The sequence below is a fragment of the Camelus dromedarius genome, chromosome 25 (assembly GCF_036321535.1).
Source record: "Camelus dromedarius isolate mCamDro1 chromosome 25, mCamDro1.pat, whole genome shotgun sequence".
NCBI classification, from domain to species: Eukaryota; Metazoa; Chordata; class Mammalia; order Artiodactyla; family Camelidae; genus Camelus; species Camelus dromedarius.
Genome location: NC_087460.1, coordinates 9,816,927 through 9,835,278, shown reverse-complemented (window position 1 = coordinate 9,835,278; position 18,352 = coordinate 9,816,927). Strand labels below are relative to the sequence as shown.

General features: G+C 38.9%; 1 protein-coding gene across 5 annotated transcripts in view; it reads left to right on the top strand.

Annotated features, from left to right (window-relative positions):
- The window catches only part of EPS8 (EGFR pathway substrate 8, signaling adaptor), a 147,233-nt gene that overhangs the window by 62,139 nt on the left and 66,742 nt on the right, over nucleotides 1-18,352 (top strand). Inside the window, exon 1 of one of the 5 annotated variants that reach the window (XM_010988864.3) lies at nucleotides 405-636. The exons of the other annotated variants lie outside the window; for them this stretch is intronic. The gene's annotated coding sequence lies outside the window, so the exon portion shown is untranslated. Of the gene's footprint in view, nucleotides 1-404; nucleotides 637-18,352 lie in introns of those variants that run through there. 5 annotated transcript variants of the gene reach the window in all.

The window sequence follows — 18,352 nt, the reverse complement described above, 5'->3', positions numbered from 1 at the left end:
TAGATCTAAGCACTAAAGAGACTCCAGTGATTATTCCTGGCGGCCACAGCTGGCAGTATTTCCTTTTGTGCTTGCCACTCTGGCCATCAGTTCTGGCTTTGGTTTGGCACCAGAGGGATTTTCCTTTATTGCAGCTTCGAAACTTTTCTATGTGTTTATGGTGGAAAGTCTTCTGCATTAACTCAACTGGCTGTATTGTTGTACCTAGAATTCCCACAAGTAACTTATTAATCTCTATTCCTCGGCTATCACCTCTTTCAAATGGGAGTAATCATAGCCTATGTGCATCGTGTTAGTTTAAATTTAGAGCATGCAGTCATTTCCCCATCAGTGTCAGCCATTAGTATTTGTACCATTTAAAGCCTTACTTTTACCACTTTAGAGAAGAGTTGGAAATGTAGTAGTGACTGTGTTTACTTACTTAACAAGAAGAGGAAGTCTCAGCTAACGCCCTGGAGAAACCAGAGAGACATTGTTCAGTGTTAGCACCAGGCCGAAACTGAAGCGTGGCGCCCCACCCTCTCTGATGTTGATGTGCCAAAGGTCAGTTGGCACCAGGAGAGAGCCGAGAGGAATGTCCTCTCAACATTGCCTGGAGGATTGCTCAGAGGAGTTTTGCCTGGATTGTGTGGGGAGGTAAGTTTGAGTTTGTGACTGTTTTCTTTGCCAAGGAGGGCTCTCAAAGGTGTAATTATGGAGGGTATGTGTAGACCTTGAAACACGGGGTAAGTAAGACTTTTAGTCCCGGAAAGCCCTTTGACAGTACTGTAAATTCCCACTCGGTGTTCCGAGTGGGTTCTGAGCTTGGTGAAATTGGTAGTTCAGGGTCTACACGGTCCTGTCTCCTACCTCCTGGCTTCTTGCTTACGGGGGTGAGGAGTTAAAGAATTTCCTTCCCTTGGGTCATAGTGTTTAAGAGAATAATTTTCTCCCCCAAATTACAGCTAAGAAGAAATCTGTTGACTATTAACAGTTGGGAAAGCACAGATATGATATATTAAGTTTTCTTAAAAGTACTTTTGAATTAATCTGATATGCAAAATACTGTGATTGTCCTATAAATATTAACTGCTTTGGATTATTATACAATGTTAGTTGTACTAAGAAAATGTGCTTATTAACCAAGTTCAGCTTTCTTAGGTTGTTATTGGCTTTGAGTCCACAGACTTAACACTGCCAAATTTCTGTGTAAACATTTTGCTTGGGACCAAAAAAGTAGTGAATATGTGTATTTAAAGTTTTTTTTTTTTTTGTAACCCATGTATATTAATGCAACTTGTAAACTGTTCAAATAGTCAATTAATAGAAGTTTTTAAAAAACAACCCTTTCAAAAAGTCCGTTATTTTTCATAAAACTCTTTCATAACACACCATCATTTTATATATATGGTGTTTTAGATATAAAATTTGAACTTAAATGGCAAATATGTATAATTCTTACTACAGAGAAGTATTTTTTTGGTAGCTTTCATTGGTTTGGTACCTTTAGTTTTATTCGGGAGGAGCCTTTTTGTTACTGTTCTCTTACTAATGATTAAGTACAAGGCTAAAATGTATACCATTGAAAACCATCAAGAGCTAATAACAGTGTATCACAGTGTAGTAGGTACCAAAAGTGCATAACTGATTGTGTCACTGTTCTGGTGCTGGGAAGCGGAATGCATTCTTGAGCACAGGTGCCATGGTTATGGCTGTGCTGAACCTTTTGGAAATGGGTTCTTGGATATGTTGATGTTCCTGTAATGTCCCTATTATTTATTAAGACTCTGCACACCGTAAGGAGTATTATCAACTCACACAAGTTTTAACTACTCATGCAGGCATTGTAAGCACCGTTCGGTCAGCATAAAAAAGTGAGGTTCCTTAAGATGTTGATGGCCTGATTTATTTTTACCCTTGCTGCAAAGCTTTGGTCAGCTTTTACAGGCCAAATTACAAGGCCCGTGTCAACTTCAAGTTGAGTATAAATCTCACATGTGCTCTGGGAACGGGATGAAAAATATTTTGTCTTTTGACCCACTTATTCTCTCCTTAAGAAGGATATCCCTGTACTACTGTACCTGGAGTGTTTTAAAGGAGGTTTCTGTTTTCAGCTCTAGACTTGGAAACAGTTTTTTCAGTTTAAGTAAACTGCATGTAAAAGGAAATGACTTTGGAGGGGATAAGATGTTTAGACTCATTTTCTATGTAAACAGTCCTGAAATAAATATTGTAGAGAGGTCTCCTTTTTAGTTTATTTTTTCAGTGTAATCATGTGTCATTAATTCATCAAGGCAGGTATGAAGTTTACTGAAGGAAACTGCCTTGGAGTTTTAAGGAGACTCCAAGTCAGCTCATTATATTTTAAGATTTTGAAATAATAGCTTAGCCAAATTGCATAAAAATTTTATGCAGAGGATACAATGAAGTAGATTATCATACATTCTTTTGATCATTTACCCTCTAGGGTAGTTCTAATTTACTTAAATGATTAACTATTCTTTAAAAATTATTTTTTATTTTAGAGTTGAGGCTTGTGTATTTTTTAAGTGTTTAATTTGACATATGAACACTTAAAATGGACTTTTCAGTTATAGGGAAATTATACTTTTAATTTTTGTTAAAATTTGTGGGATTTGTATTCAGAAACTCATATGTAGAATATATTAACTAGATTTGGAATTTGATTAGAAGAAACTTGTGGTAGTTTTAATTCTCAATATATTTTCTGAAATTTGAAAGCAATTTGTAAAATATTGTCTCTCTCTGTACTTGGTAATGTAAAATCTGAGCTGAAATGCATGTGTGTTTCTTAAGCTTGCTGTAGCTCTCACATGAACGTTTGTTCAAGAACGTCTTGCTTTTAGGAACATTGGTATATAGTCTCTTGAATATCGAAAAAGCATTGTGTCAGGTGTTTACATATAATTCAGAACCATCTTATTTAACTTCCCTAATTATATGATCCTACTAGTCAGATTTAAATATCTCACAGTGTTTTTATTATTACTGTCAAGTTGCATTGTGTTCTTTGTCTACCTTCATTGTTTCTGAAAAAAATACTTTCCCCTCAATAACTTTTCTTTATTCCACTTTTTTATACAATTAGCCAGACCCAATGACACAGTTACTATCCATTAAGTAGAGCCGTGAATATCAATCATGGACACAAAGCCTGGGATTGTAGCTCGGGGGAAGTCCTCCTGCTGGCCTGGCTTGGCATCCAAAGACTCTGAATGAAGTCTCTTAACTTTGACTCAAAGCCTGGATCTGTGAAAGCTCTTTGGGCTCCCTTTTGCCCATTCATAACTGGTGTTGCACTCTCTGGTTAAAAATTGTCAGTGGCTTTCCCTTTTCCCAACATATCAAATTCAAAGTCCGGTACATAACTTATCATTTGTAGTCGTGCATCTTAATTTATGGCCTATATGTCTTGATCTTTATGCTTTATATGTCCAATTTCCTGCCTTTTTCTTTACTCATGACACAATTGGAAAGTCTCTCTCTCCTATCCAAAATTTACCCATCCTTACGGTCTACTAATCGCCCCCATTGAATTACTCAAATTTCAATGTTGGTCCCCTCTTTCAACATTGAAAGTAATCTGTTTTGTACTTCCTGCATTTTTTTTAAGGTGCTTCATGTTCTATCTTGTGTTACTATTATTTTCACATGTGTTGTAACATTTTACACCCCCTATATAACATGGACTGACTTTAAATGATCTGCTTAGCTGTCTCTGTCTCTTAATGTGATGGAGTGAATGAATTGGTTTCATATTGTATCCCCTATGTTTCCATGTATTTAGCAGAAACTCATTATAAATATTTGGTGACTGAATAAATGAAATGCCCTGGCAGTGAATTATTAACTATCAAGCATTTTACTCCTCTGCTGGAATGGACGTTTGGGGAAAGGCGTCAACTGGAGATGTGAATAACTGTTGTGTGGCTGCCTGAATCACAGCTCCCCCCAGCAGGGAAGGCTGAAGAATCAATCAGAGATGTAGTTAAGAAATGATTTAGACCATATGTAATAGCTCAATAGTGACAAGGAAAAACAGCTTATTCTAGGTAAAGGCTTTGGGCTGATAGGAAATTGAAGGGTAACACAGACTTTGTAAATAGTACAGTTCTGAGTCAGGGAATGTTTTTCAGGAGTTCACAGATTGGGACTAAATACAGTCAATTCTGCTATCATGCTTACTTTGAAAATGAGGATTTACTCCTACATTATCAACATGAGGGAACAGTTTGAGTGTAATGTCAATTTCACATCTGTTACATGTGATTTAATCTGAGAAACAGTAGGTGACCACAGGACATTTCACCTAGCTGAACTGAGCCACAGAGGGATAAACAAAATGCACATGCGCACACCTCAGCTGTCTTCAGCTACCTGGCTTCACTGCATATCATCAGCCACAACCATCCATATCTCGTCTGATAACTTCCCCTGCAGTTTCCGATAACCCTTCTTCCACCATTGCTCAATAAGCCACAGCTGCAACCCTTCGACACCCAATTCCACAAGCAAACTTCAGGTCCTCTGCCGGGTAGGGTGCCGTATTTATTGTAGTTTTAATTTATTTTTAACCATTTAACATGATAAACGATGCTCGGGTCTTTATTAGGTTCTTTTCTTGTTTATGTGTCACTGATGGCCCTTTTCCCATAAGTTCTGTGGTTTTCCTGATGTGATTTCGCACAGCATCATGATTCTGGGGAATTCATATGCCTCGTTACAGCAGAACTGACTGTACTAGTTGGTAACGTGGAGTATGTACTGACGGTTCTCTCTCTCTTTCCTTCATTTCTGCCCTCCCTCTCCCCTCTCTTTTAAGAGTGGAAGACAGTAAGTAATCCCTGTAAGAGGAACACAGTGCAACAGAGAAAAATGCCAGAGAACTTGTTTAACCAGTGTTGTACAAGAAGGGCATAAATTTTCCTGTGGAAATAGACATGCTCAAAAGCACAGAGAGACTGAGAAGTTAACGTGAAAGGCCAGTGAGCCCCTGGCTTACCCTCAGATAATTATTACGTTTAACGTTTTGTAAGCCTTTACTACGTGCCTGGCACTATGATACGCGCTTGACGTGGACCATGCCACAGAATCCTTACAAAACAGAATCGATGTTATCACTGTCTTTATTTTACAGGTGAGGAAAATGAGGCTTAAAGGGGTTAATTACTTGCCCCAGGTCAATAACTCATAAAAGTTCTTGAATCACATCTGACTTTTGACCTGGAGATCTCAGTGGTCTCTAAGAGTACTTTGTAGATTATAAATAAATAACTTCCACATGTGTTATTTCCTTTGCCCTTAACTGCATCTGACTGGTGTCACAGGCTGTTCTGACCCCTATCACAGATGAAAAAACAAAGGTACTCAGGCCAAGAAATGCGAATATGGTCAGAGGCAGAACAATAACATAAATTAATTCGGACACCGACTTCAGAGCATTTTTCCCATTGGGATTATAGGTGAAAAGGGAAAAACATTGGACCATTAGGGATCAGGTGAGCTGAGCTGAGGAAGAGAAGAAGAAATGATAGTTTTGGAAGTTGGGAGGAAACAGGTGACTTTATAACAATACATCAGAATTGAAAGGAGAGAGGCCAGTGGAGAATGGGCCATCAGGGCCTCTAAGTCCACGGTGCAAGACGCCTAATCAGGTTCCCATCAAGGAACTCAAGCTAGCACCAACTTCAGCACAGGATCATGGGAGGAGAAGTCCGAGGGCACAAGCATAGATTGGTTACATTCTAAATCCGGATTAACGGTAGGCTCAGGAAAACAGAGAGGAAAGAGAGAGGTTACACTAGAGAAAACCTTCAAAAGGCTTTATTGGTACTTTTTTTCTTTAGGTAGTCAGTTACCTTACATGACCTTACATATAAACAAGTGTTTGATTGAACTGAAGTTTTGACAAATAGAGTAATTTTTCAATTGAGCATTAAGAGCCTAATATTATACAGGTAATAGGATAAAGAAAGTTGGAATTGATGAGCATCTATGAACTTAAAACAGTGGGTAACAAAACTGTGGCCAGTGGCATGTTTTCTCCCTACAAACCAAGAGTGGTTTTTACATTTCTAGTAGGTTATTAAAAATAAAAACAAAAATGAGGAAGATTGAGGAAATAATATGTGGCCTACACTCCCCAAATATTTACAGCCTGACTCAACAGAAGGTTTGTCAACTAGTCCATGAAGCAGAGAAGGTTTTCTTGGTTTATTTTAGGAAATCAGATCAGGTAATGGAAACTGGTGTTATAGTTCACAGAGGGCTATGTTTTCAAGTGTGTACCTTTCCCCCCACCACAGGGAGGAAGGAACTGATGTTTATTTAAAATGATGTTTTGCTAGGGACTTTGCATACTCGGTATTTACTTCTCATACCTTTGAAAGATTTTATAGCTACTTTAGAACCGAGGAAGCGAGGCTCCCAGAGGCTAAGTAAGCCTCACTTTTATTAAGTAGCGGGATTCATATTTGTCTGGCTTTCACCAGATAAGAATATAGTAGAGAAAGTCTGTAAAAATGGAGTGTAGTCTATTCAAAATTCTGGCTTGAAAATATCTAGACATCAGATATGGACATTTGTAATAATTTTAGCTAATATCTAAAATATTTAGCTAGGGTCTAAAGAAAACCCACAAGTCGTACACACATAAAATAAAATTTATTGGAGAATTGTGTAATTTTGTTACACAAATTGCATATGAAGGAAGATTTTTGGATAAATTTTATAGTTGCATAGAAAATGTAAAGAACAGAAAATTCAAGTCTCATATTAAAAACATGAAAGATGAAACTTAAGATATTTTCAAAATAAAGTACAAAATAGGAAAGTGTGTTCTGCTTCAATAGAAAGTACACCAGGTAGCAGTTTATTTTGGAAAAGCAGATTTTTAAACAAATATTGGCCCATATGTCTAATTGTAAAGTTTTATGAAGATTTCAGGGTGCAATGAAAACATGTGATGAAGATCTAATATAGATTGGGGGTGGTGGGGTGGTGGTCAGAGGAATACTTTCCAAGAGGGGTCATTTAAGCTGAGATGCAGGAGTTAGGCAGGCAAAGACAAAGAGGCTAATTATTCCAGACAGTGTGATGGGCCCTGAGGATGGAAGGAGCTTGGCACATTCAAGGGACTGTCAAAGAAGGCCATTGTATCTCCTAACAACTCTGAAAACAGGAGTCATATCTGTTTGTTCATCGCTGTTACCCAGCCTCAGACATACCTGCTGGTGCACAGTGAGCTCTCAGCAAGACTTACTGATGGACAGGGAATGAATAGATGTTTCGCTGGGAAATTCATGGTGTAGTCGTGAGTGCGGGGATTGCCCAGATGAAAGCCACTGTCCTCCTCTGAGACGCTCACCTAGTTACACTGAACTCCTCAGACTGCTGGTAATCCCAGGTTACTCTGGGCCACGGGCAGCCCAGCTTTCTCAAACCTTCTTAACTGCTGTCAGAGCATCTGAATGGACCATGAACTGGAGAAGGTCCACACAGAAAAGGCAGGAGAAAGGAATGCAGACTGCCCCTGCTGGGTCTGATCCTGTGGAGGAAAAGAGAATTGCCATTATTACAAAGCTAGGACTAACTCTGAGATAGCCAGATAAATCTGGCTACTTTTCTAAAAATAACCAGCCGAGGGGGAGGATGTTCTGTACAAGAACACATGATCCCAAGTTCTCTGAGTGATCACTGTAGCACATGATAATCAGGCCTAGAGGTTTGATTAAGAAGTTAAATACTTAAATACTTCCTATTTTTGGAGTTGATATCTTCAAAATCAAGTTTGAGCTTCTTAAGTTGAGATGATTTCGCTTACAGGTTGGGTGCATTGAGGAATTTATGAAGTAGAAAGAGAAGGGGAGAGGGCTGCGTACTTCCCAAGTGGAGAAAATACAGTTGGGGTAGACATGGAAGGATTGTTTTACCAGATATTTACCATAAAATGGGGGTGAAATGGGGGTTTACAACAATTAAGGAAAGAGGATCATTTTAGGTGGGAAGGAGAATGAGAACTGGAGATGGAAGGAGAGAAAACATTTCAGGGTCATTCTGAACTGTTAGTTTTTGAGTTAAACAGAAAAGCCCTAAGTGGTTAAAAAAAAAAGTTCATGTACAGCTGATCATACAAGAATTTAGTAATGAACTTGTATGTGCTTTACTTACGCTTATACTTTGATGAACTTGAGTTGATGGTATCAGATTGTTTGGATTTAATGTGACGTTTGAGGAATTTCTTACTGGATGTCAAAAGTCTAATTTCCTTACCATGGGAGAAACGTTGGCTAGCAGATGAAGTGAAAACTTGCTAAGAGTTGTTAAGTTTTGTTTCGATCAGTGAGGAAAAAAGACACTTCCTGTCCCCTGAAGATAGTGTAAGTTTTTCAAAGGTGTGTTGGGAGTGGGATTGGTGGTACTGACAAGTGGAAAACACCTGATGGGCTCGCAGACACTCAGTGGTTTATTTGCCCCTCAGTTGCTTTTTTTTTTTTATTGTGGTAAAATATCCATAACATAAAATTTACCATTTGAATCATCTTTAGTGTAAATTCAGTGGCATTAAGTACATTCACATTGTTGGGTAACTGTTACCACCATCCATCTTCAGAACTTTTACGTCTTCACATATGGAAACTCTGTACTCAGATGATAACTGCTCCTCAACCCTCTCCACTGCCAGCCCCTGACACCCACCGCTCTCCTCTCTATCTCCGTGAATTTGCCTGCCCTAGGTACCTCATATAAGTGGAATCGTACAGGATTTCACCTTTTGCGACTGGCTTATTTTACTTAGCATAATGGCTTCAGGCTTCATCCACGTTGTAGCATGGATCAGAATTTCCTTCCTTTCAAAGGCTGAATGATATTCCGCTGTATGTGCAGACCATATTTTGCTTATTCATTCATCCACTCATGGGCACTTGAGTTGCTTCCCATCTTTTGGCTCCTGTAAATAATGCTCCTAAGAATGTGGGTGTACAAGTATCAGTTCGAGTTCCTGCTTTCAGTTCTTCTGGGTATACACCCAAAAGTGGAATTGCTGGAGCATATGGTGATTCTATGTTTAATTTTTTGAGGAACCGCCATACTGTTTTCCACAGCAGTCCCGCCATTAAAGGAATGTTTTGTATGAAAAACAAACAAAAAACAATCTTTAATTCTCTTATGTCTCTGGATTTTTAAAATGAACTTTTCTAAAGTAGGATGAATATTGCTTTACTGGATTTCTTATGTAACTAACAACTCTAGAAAAGGCAGGCTGTGTCTTTAATAGGTTATCAATAGGCACATTTTAAATTAGTTGAACTATCTTGCTGCTTCTCCTTGGGGAATTCAGAAGTTTGAAGAAGTTATGGGAATGACATAGGTGAGAGTTAGTGTTTCCAAAAAATATTTAGAGCAGAATACAATTAGGAAGATTCCCAAAGGAATGAAACAGGTAAAATTATCTCAAAATTAGTTAACTCTGCTTCTTAATCTGCCTTCCAGAATGGCCCCAAGGTTATGTCATTAAAATTAGCAACATGACTGTTACTCCCTCCATTGGTTTACTGTTTCCATAAAGATTAAGTCCAAATTCCTTTCCATGCACTACAAGGCCCCTCACAATCTGGTGTCCAGCTTTTCTCTGCCACATCATCTTTTTATAGACCTTGTCTCGCAGCCACACAGAATATCTCACTCTTCCCTGAATCTCACGTTCTTCCAGGTACCGTGCTTTGTCTGGAATGTCCTCTCCTCCTGTCTATGTACTGATTGACACACTCCCCTGTGTCTTTCAACACCTGGTTCTACTGTCACCTCCCAGATGACACCTACTGACAGCTTCCCTGGGTAGATGGTGTCATAGTACATTATTTGTACCATGACAATGTCATTGACTAAGTTGCATTGTCATTATCTCTTTGCATATCTGTCTCACTAAATTAAGTGCTCTTGAAGGGGGAAAAAAAAAAGACAAAAAAGGTGTTTATTACATGTCCTGATGACAAACACACCCCCTGGTAGGTGTGGACAAGCAATACTGAGTGAATTTCTTGCGGGGTTTTCCTCACTGTATGGGATGTCTTGTCTCTAATAAATAATCATTCCACGTATAAGATGGAATTCCTTTCATAACTTCAGCAGTTATCAATAACTGAATATATCTTATTGAAGGCAAAAGTATCAAGCTGGCAAAATTTTTCTCCAGTGGCTTGCTACTGCTCCACTTCTGTGTGAATTTCTTAACATTTCTGAGCACAGTGACTTCCTAGGTAATGTTCTCACATTACCCTTGATTCCTCCTATCCTAGGAGAAAGCATCTGATAAGTTACACTTAAGTGTTAATGATGTAATATATTACTACTCCTAGAAGTGTTTGTCATTTCAGCGTGGTTCCTAAGGGTGAAAATGCTTCATTCAAAAGAATACATCTCCAGTGGTAAGAATTTCATTCACTATGTCCCTTGGGTAAATGGTATAATTTAAAGAAGCAGGAGGACTCTGTCTTGGCCCTAAAATCACACTAGGCAGGCAGGCTTCCAAGAACACCTCTGAATCCTCAGCACCTCCAGAGTGGTATTAACACTGGAAGGAGATTTCCTGAGGCTGCTGCTTTAAGGACTTCACCCTTCTGCGGTGAATTTCCCCTTCTTATGTTGCTTCTTAGTAATCTGAAGGTCAGAGTGCTGTGACTTGCTTCCAAGTGCTCATTTCTGCCTCCTTAGCTAACTAGGAATTTCTTTTCCAAATGTTTAGAACTAGAAATAGGCGGTCATTTAATATTTAAGCGGGTTTCTATGAATCAGTTACAGATATGAGCGGACGCTAATTAGCTGATGTGGCATATTAAAGGGTGATCTTTCCACTGAAAGCAAAATAGTGCAAGAGTCAGATATTTGAACCCTTTCCAGTCTAGATTACTCAAGAGGAAACAAACAGCAAGATTCAGTTTAATTGCTTGTTATTTTGCAGAAGGAAATGGTATGTGTATTTTTCTCCCCTAAGGACTGTGTCTGGGGCAGTGTCATTTTGGTGTTCTTGCCATTCTGTGAGATGTGCCCAATGTTTTAGAACTGAAAAACAAATGCGACTGACATAAATGTATCTGGACAGAGGAATGTTTCAAAGCTTATCTAAGTAATTGTTCTTCTAGATTAAAGATTTTGTATTATTTGCACCCAAATCCTGTTGATACAACGGTCACGTAGAAGGGCGTACATAAATTTCGGTGTGGATTATGTAAACGTGAAGTGTTTATACATATGTGTAGGTGTGTCCTTATGTGCGTGTGTTGTGTCTCTGTGTGTGCTTAAGTGTTTTTAAGTTTTAGCAGGCATTCCGATGGGCAGGGGGATCTCACACGCACACATACAGCACAGAAACTGGGAGTTTGGGGTCTTACATTGGTCTGCCTGGATTTGCAACTTTGCTGTGTATTCATGTGTGATATTGCGCTAAGTACTTTATTGTTCTGTGCTCAGTTTCCTCATCTGTAGAATAGAAATAATAAGAGCACCTACCTCTTAGAGGTGTGTGGCTATCAAATAAATTAATGCATGCCAAGAATTTATAACAATATTTGGCCCATATATACACTGAATAGTGTTACTTATTGTTTTTGTAAATCATTATTAAATATTGGCCACACAGGCATTTCAGAGAAGAGAAAATAATTACTTTGAAAAAAAAATGATTGTTTTGAAGCCAAAGACATTAGTTGATTTTGTGGATTAAAATCGTGAAGTTGTTTCTTCATCATTAAGAGCTTATGGTATAAAGCAGGTTGTGTGTAGGGAGTCCGTGGTTTATTCATTATAAGGTACCTTGGATTATCCATTTTGGACTGTATTTAAAGTCTTCTCTTTCATGACCAGATAATATATGTTTATGGAATGGTCTCCACTTTGAAACCTGGTTGGCTTTGGAAAATATATGTCTTTTGTCTGTTTTGTGTTAGACTTCAATTTTGTCTAATCAGTGTTTGAAAGAAATGGCCCTTGTGTATACTTCCTTCCAAGAAAAACACTGGGTGTTTCAGGAAGTGGTCTTGGTGAGTCAGACTTTTTCCTCTGAGTCAGTTCTCAACCTCCTTGATATAAATAGGCCCCCTTTTACCAACACTTCTGCTTTTCAGATCAGATGTTAAAAATCATCATTCATACATGACCACACCAACAGCAGTACTTTCACTGGTGTTTCCACTCAGTTAGCACTGAGGGTCTTATCTAATCATGACTGCAGAAATTCTGCTAAATAAATTATTTAAAAAAAATTTTAGCCCAATTCTGTATGAAATTAGTTTCTATTTTGCATCAGTGTTTCTTCAGACAGGGGTCATTTGTGTCAGGTGGTCATTTGTGTCAATCTTAGAGGACATTTTTATTGGTAGTCATAATCTACTTTGGTTACTAAAATTCAATGTGTTTTCTTTTAGCACGCATATATAAACTCTCCATAGCACAAGTTTGGTCCTGGAATTATTTTGCCAAAGACCATACTATTTGCTACACCCCAGAGCAGTGTCAGACTGACCAAGGAACAAACCAGTGAGGTTCTTCATAGCTGCACTACAAAAATATTAAACATGATAAATAATTATCAAATGACTTGATGTTGTCAATGTTGAGTTGGTCAGGAAAGACTTTAAGAAAGGAGTAGGAACTAAGGGATTGAACCACTGCTAGATGGTTGGTATAAAGTAATGGAGGGGTATTTGGGGTAGGGGCAGAGGCCCACAGGTGAGCCAGAGCAAGAAATATTCGGGAGAGAGTGTGGTGCTAGTGACAGTTTATGGATGGAGTGCTGGTGAGAATGTGGAAGCCCAGAGAATCACTGTGTGCACAACTGTTGTGCGTCTTGAATGGTCAACTCAGGAATTTTCTTTTTGTGTGTGTGAGAGTGTAATCAGTAACATTCTTTATTTTGATTATCATCTGTTTCTCCTGTGTAGTATTTGATTGACTGCACCAGGATTTTACTTCAGTCAATTTCACTTTTAGAGCCAGTGTTTGAAGAATAGGTCTCCATTTCTGTTTTTCCAAAAGTCAGTTCTTCAAGAGAAAAAATGAGCTGGCTGATGGATGTAGATACAGATACAGATATTGATCTCAGGGGACCTGTTGCTTTCACATATAATCCTTATAACAATCTCATTCTCATTTTACAGATGAGTAAACAGAGCCTCGGAAAGGATCATGACTTGTCCCAGGTCACAGAGGGATGGTGGAGTCAGAATTTACATGCAGGGCTGCCTACCTTCAGAATTTGTTCTTTTTACTATCCCACAAAAACACAATAAAAGCATTGGAATATGCTCAGTGAGTTTATTGTCTCCACTGGCTCCGAAAAAAAGCACCCCAAGCATTTTTCTTCTTGGCAGAAGCATTATTATTATTTTTAGGAACAGGAAGGTGGTCTTTGGATGCTAGGAAATTGCCACCGGGTGAAACCGCTCACCCCTCCTCTCAGGGAGCAGCAGGCGGACCATCTTTCTTTTGTAAGAGTAGATTATTGTCATTTGAGCCTCTGTAGGGTTTTCAAGGGCAGTCAAATACGTTGTGGGTAGAGGTGATCCACGCCGTGGGTCCTGTGTCCATTTATATTAGATTGATAGTTGGTCTTTTTTCATTTTTTTTCTTCAGTCTTAGGCATTTGAGCCTTGGTCAGCTGGAGTCTTTGATTTTCTGTCTCTGCACCTACAGCTGTGACAAGAGCATGCCACTTAGTTTCATCCTATCGCCTTCGTGGCCGGGAAGCGGTCATGTGGCTCTTGGCAAAACCAGCCCTCCCTGAGGTGACAACAGTGCCAGTTGAGATTAAACACTACTCTGGTAAACACTGAGTCTCATGTCTCATAAAAGTCAAAGACTTGTTTCCGAAAAAAAATTCCATCTTAACATCCCGGAATGAAACAGTTCAGTTTTGGGGAGGGCAGGGAAATTCATTTCATTCTCCCCAGCTAACTAGTTCGTGCACTTTGCGCTATTCCTTGTGCTTTTTAGCAGCTAAATTGTAAAAAAAGAAAAGAAAAAGAAGACAAAATTCCTCATGTCACATGCTTTGTAGACTTTGTGGACTGACTTGGAGCTTACGAGGGTAGAGTTCAGCCAGTCCTCAAAGTTACTTATGTAACGACCACCCCCACCAAAGAGAAAAGAGGACAGTTTTCTGCTCTTCTCTGCTCTGGTCTGCATAGGTAATTTCATGGCAGGGAGCAGGTCACTGAGCTAATGTGCTAGCCTTTGTCACTGATGTTTACTGAGCTAATGCACCAGACTTTGGGCTGCAAAGAACTCTTGGAGATACCCTGGTTTCCAGCTTAATCAGTGCCAATTGGGAACCTAGGAGTTAAGTGACATGTCCAAGGGCATAGAGTTAGGAATAGCATTAGTGAAGCAAGGAATAGTATGGACTTTGGCATTCGTGTTCTTTCTAATCTCATGACAAATCTAAATCAAGTTGACATCTACAATGTTCCAGTGAAAAGTCCAGGAGTGGTATTTTCTCACATGCAGAAGGAATGGCTGGTCTTTGGTAGGACCAGCGCTCACCATCAGAGAGGCGACAGAATTGGAGAGGTGAGAGGATATAGTTAGATGAGGTTCTGTTTTTCCACTCCATCTGGGGAAGATAAGGAAGACGGCTGCTAATAAGAGGGGTCAGGATGGAGAGGCAGGAGGGTGGATCGGGGGGCCTTAGAGGGATTTGAGAGAGAGTCAACCCTGCCTGCCCTTTTTTTCCCTGTGGAGCTCTTGTTAGAAGCTAGTGATGATAAATATTTTCTTTTTTTAACTCTTAATTAGTTAAAATATTTCCCACAATTTTTTTTTTTTTTTTTTTTTTTGCTTTTAGAGCATTGTTTCGTTCTTCTTAATAAGAAAGTTTGAAATTAACATCTTAGTTTGGTCAAGTAAAAAAATAATTACAAGCCTAGTTTTTTCATTGACTAAGCATTTAGTGAGAACTCGCTACGTGTTGGGAGCTATCCTTAGTGCTTGGTATTCAAGAAAATTATTTAGCTTCTGCCTCAAAGGATTTACAATATGATGTACAAACAGGAAAACAGGAAGTTGCAGGGCAGTGTGATAAATGCATCTCAGTGTTTGACCCAAGCCTTGTGGGGAACACATGAGAGAGGCACCTGTCCTCCGGTAGAGAAATCAGGGAGAGCCTCCTGAGACTGAAGTTTGAGAAGCAGCTGGCCAGGTGAACGTGGCAGGGAGGTGAGAACTTACTCCAGATAGATGACGTAATGTGAAGACTAGATGCTGCGAAATAGTCCAGTGTAGCTGGCGCCAGGCTGCCAGTGTGAGCCTGTGGAGGGGCCGGGGGTGCTGGGAGGGAGCAGCGGGGAGCGGGAAGGCAGAGCTGGTGAGAAAAGAAACCTTACAGGTAGAAGGGCCAAATCACAGAAGAGTGCTATGCTATGCAGGCCAGTTGAATGTTAACCTGGAGCCTGATGGGGGTCTTGGGTTTAAGTAGAAGAATGATGAAGTTTTTAAGTTCTAGAAGGCAGTAGTATTAGATTGGTTCAAATTATATCTACAAATGCTTCTGAAATGTTTCCAGTTTAAATCATCGAAAGACCAAGAGATCATTTATAATCCTGTTACCCTTCATTAGTGGATTTTTACTGCTTACACAACACAAATATACGGAGTTTAAAAACTTACATAAGCGGTAACACCAAATATAAGAAAATGTATGTTATCACAAACAATCTCTCTTGGAGTGTAATATATTGAAACTGTTAGACATGGTTGCTGAGTTTAAGCTATGCTGACGCTTAGCCTGAGGAAGACTGCTAACTCTTTTCCCATCAAATTCAGTAAAACTCAGTAAGATTACGTTAGAAAACACAACACATGTTTTTAAGTTGATTTGTTGAAGTTCCAGAGAGAATGTTTCCCACAGAAGTTGGAGGAAAAGTGGCCCACTATGTATCACTGTGCTTATTTTTATTTTTACTTATTTATCATTTTTTATTGAAGTACAGTCAGTTACAGTGTGTCAATTTCTGGTGTACAGCACAATGTCCCAGTCATGCATACACATACATATATTTCTTTTCATATTTTTTATTAAAGATCATGAACAGATATTAAACATAGTTCCCTGTGCTATACAGAAGAAACTTTTTTAAAAATCTATTTTTATATATAGTGGCTCATTTGTAAATCTCAAAATCCCAAAATTATCCTTTCCCACCCCCTTTCCCCAGTAACCATAAGATTGTTACTAAGTCTGTGAGTCTGTTTCTGTTTTGTAGATGAGCTCATAGTGTCCTTTCATTCTGTTTAAAAGAAGTAAAATGGAATATCTCTACAGTTTCCTACAGCTTTTGGGGGCTACTTTTCAATATCTACCTTTCATAGTAATTCATATGTCCCCATGTTTGTAAAACCATATGTTGCCTCAAAGTTGGATGTAAAAGTCAGTCCTAGTTGTACTGACTGCAGTTGTACAATCGGAAGTGTGTTCCCACAGACAAATACTCTGTAATAGGCGTAGACTTTGCTGAACAAAAGCGTTAAGGTGATGTCATGCCCCTTTAGAATTCTGTGATCCTTTTGAAATTCTAGGGTCCGTTGTTTTTATTCTGATACTGTCTTTGCCTTTGTCTTGATGCTGTTTCTGATAGTCCTGATTATCTCCTACCTTTGCTCCATAAATATCCAGAATCCAATCCTTTTCTTTCTTCTTTATAAGTAAACTAGACTGTTGGCTCTGTTCTATACAAATGTATGCATTCTCATTTCTAATAAATTTATAGCAAAAAAAAAATCCCTTTTGTTCTATTAACGCTGTGTGATTTTGCGTAAAAAACAACTCTCTAACCAACCTTTTCCTACGTGTGGCAAAGTAGTTGGATTTTTTTCTACATCTACTGCTTATTGGCTCTTTGACATTGGCACATTATTAAACTCTGTACCCAGCTTAGCTCATGTGTAGTGTGAGCATAGTAATGGTTCCTACCTGGTGATGGGACAATTAAAAGAAAATAAATACATGTAAAGCACTTGGAGTTGGGCCTGGCACGAGGTGCCATCCAACTGTCAGCTGCCCCTGCTGCTCCTCCTCCTCCTGTCACTACTATGAGCAACTGTAGTAGTAATTTAGTTCTCGTAGCGCACTGATTTTACAAAATCACTTGGCTTCGAGTGGGGGCCAGTGATTATTCTAGCTAAATGAAGCCTACTTTATTGAATAAAGAGCTGGAATTAATCTGGGGGACTATTTAGAAATATTAAAGTAAACTTGTTCTTCTTATGAGCAACACATTTTAATTAAATCAGATCATGCTTCCCGCGGGCTGTTCCACCCACCTCAGCCTGTGGGCCATCTTCCCAGTGGCTTAGCGTTGGGAACTATGGGAATGGAAAGAAAGAAATGCAAATGTGGCATTACCAGCCCTGGTGAGAATTCCCTCTTCAAATTTCCTCTTCCTTCAGCCTCAAATAGCCTGTTTACCCAAACAAATCTATCTTAACTTCCCAAACAAAAATCCACACAGTATGATCCAGGAACACGAAGGTTTTGGGTGATTGTCCCCTCCCTGGCTGGCCCAAACACCTTCTCTGCACTTATTAATTCACTATAGAATAGCATTGTGTTTGCTCTGTTTCAATTCCAGGTGCTCAAATCCAGGCATGTAATTCCTAGAAAAAAAGGTTGTTGTTTTTTTTTTTATTTATAGATTGACACTGGCCCAAAAGTGGACATGTTGCCATAAAAAAAAGTCCCATTTCTGCCCAAATGGGAATAGTAGTTCAGTTGTTTCTCTCTCACTTGCCAACTCATCAAATCCAGGCTCTTGAAGTACCTAGAGTTAGCATTTTATAGATTTTACTGCTTTATTTTTTGTGATTTTTTTCTTCCCTATTCTTTTTAATTTTATTTTGTTTAAACTGGTACCTGAAAAAGGATGAAAAAAACAACGTTCTTCCAGAATTATTTTTGCTTGGGTTTGCCAACAAGGCACTGTCTGTGCATCAGTCTTGAAACACTGAAAGCACTTTCAAAAAAAAAAAATGCATAAATTCTTTGTTTCCAAGTTTCACTAATTATTCCTAGATTTTAAGTGAGGAAATCCTGAAATCACATTTTCAGAATGAATCTTTCAGTCCTACGTGTTTCAGAAGTTCATAGCTAGGTTTGATTCAGTCTGACCTTATATCCTTATAAACACTATCTTTTCTATTCTTTTTCTTCTAAGCAATTAACAGAAGTTATAATAACATATTTGTTATTTTGCTTATTTCATGCCAGCTCCCCAACTAGATTGTAAGCACCACGAGGAGAGGAACTACGCTTAGTTTGCTAACTGCGCACTCAGGACCTAGAGACATCCTGTCTAGGATGGTA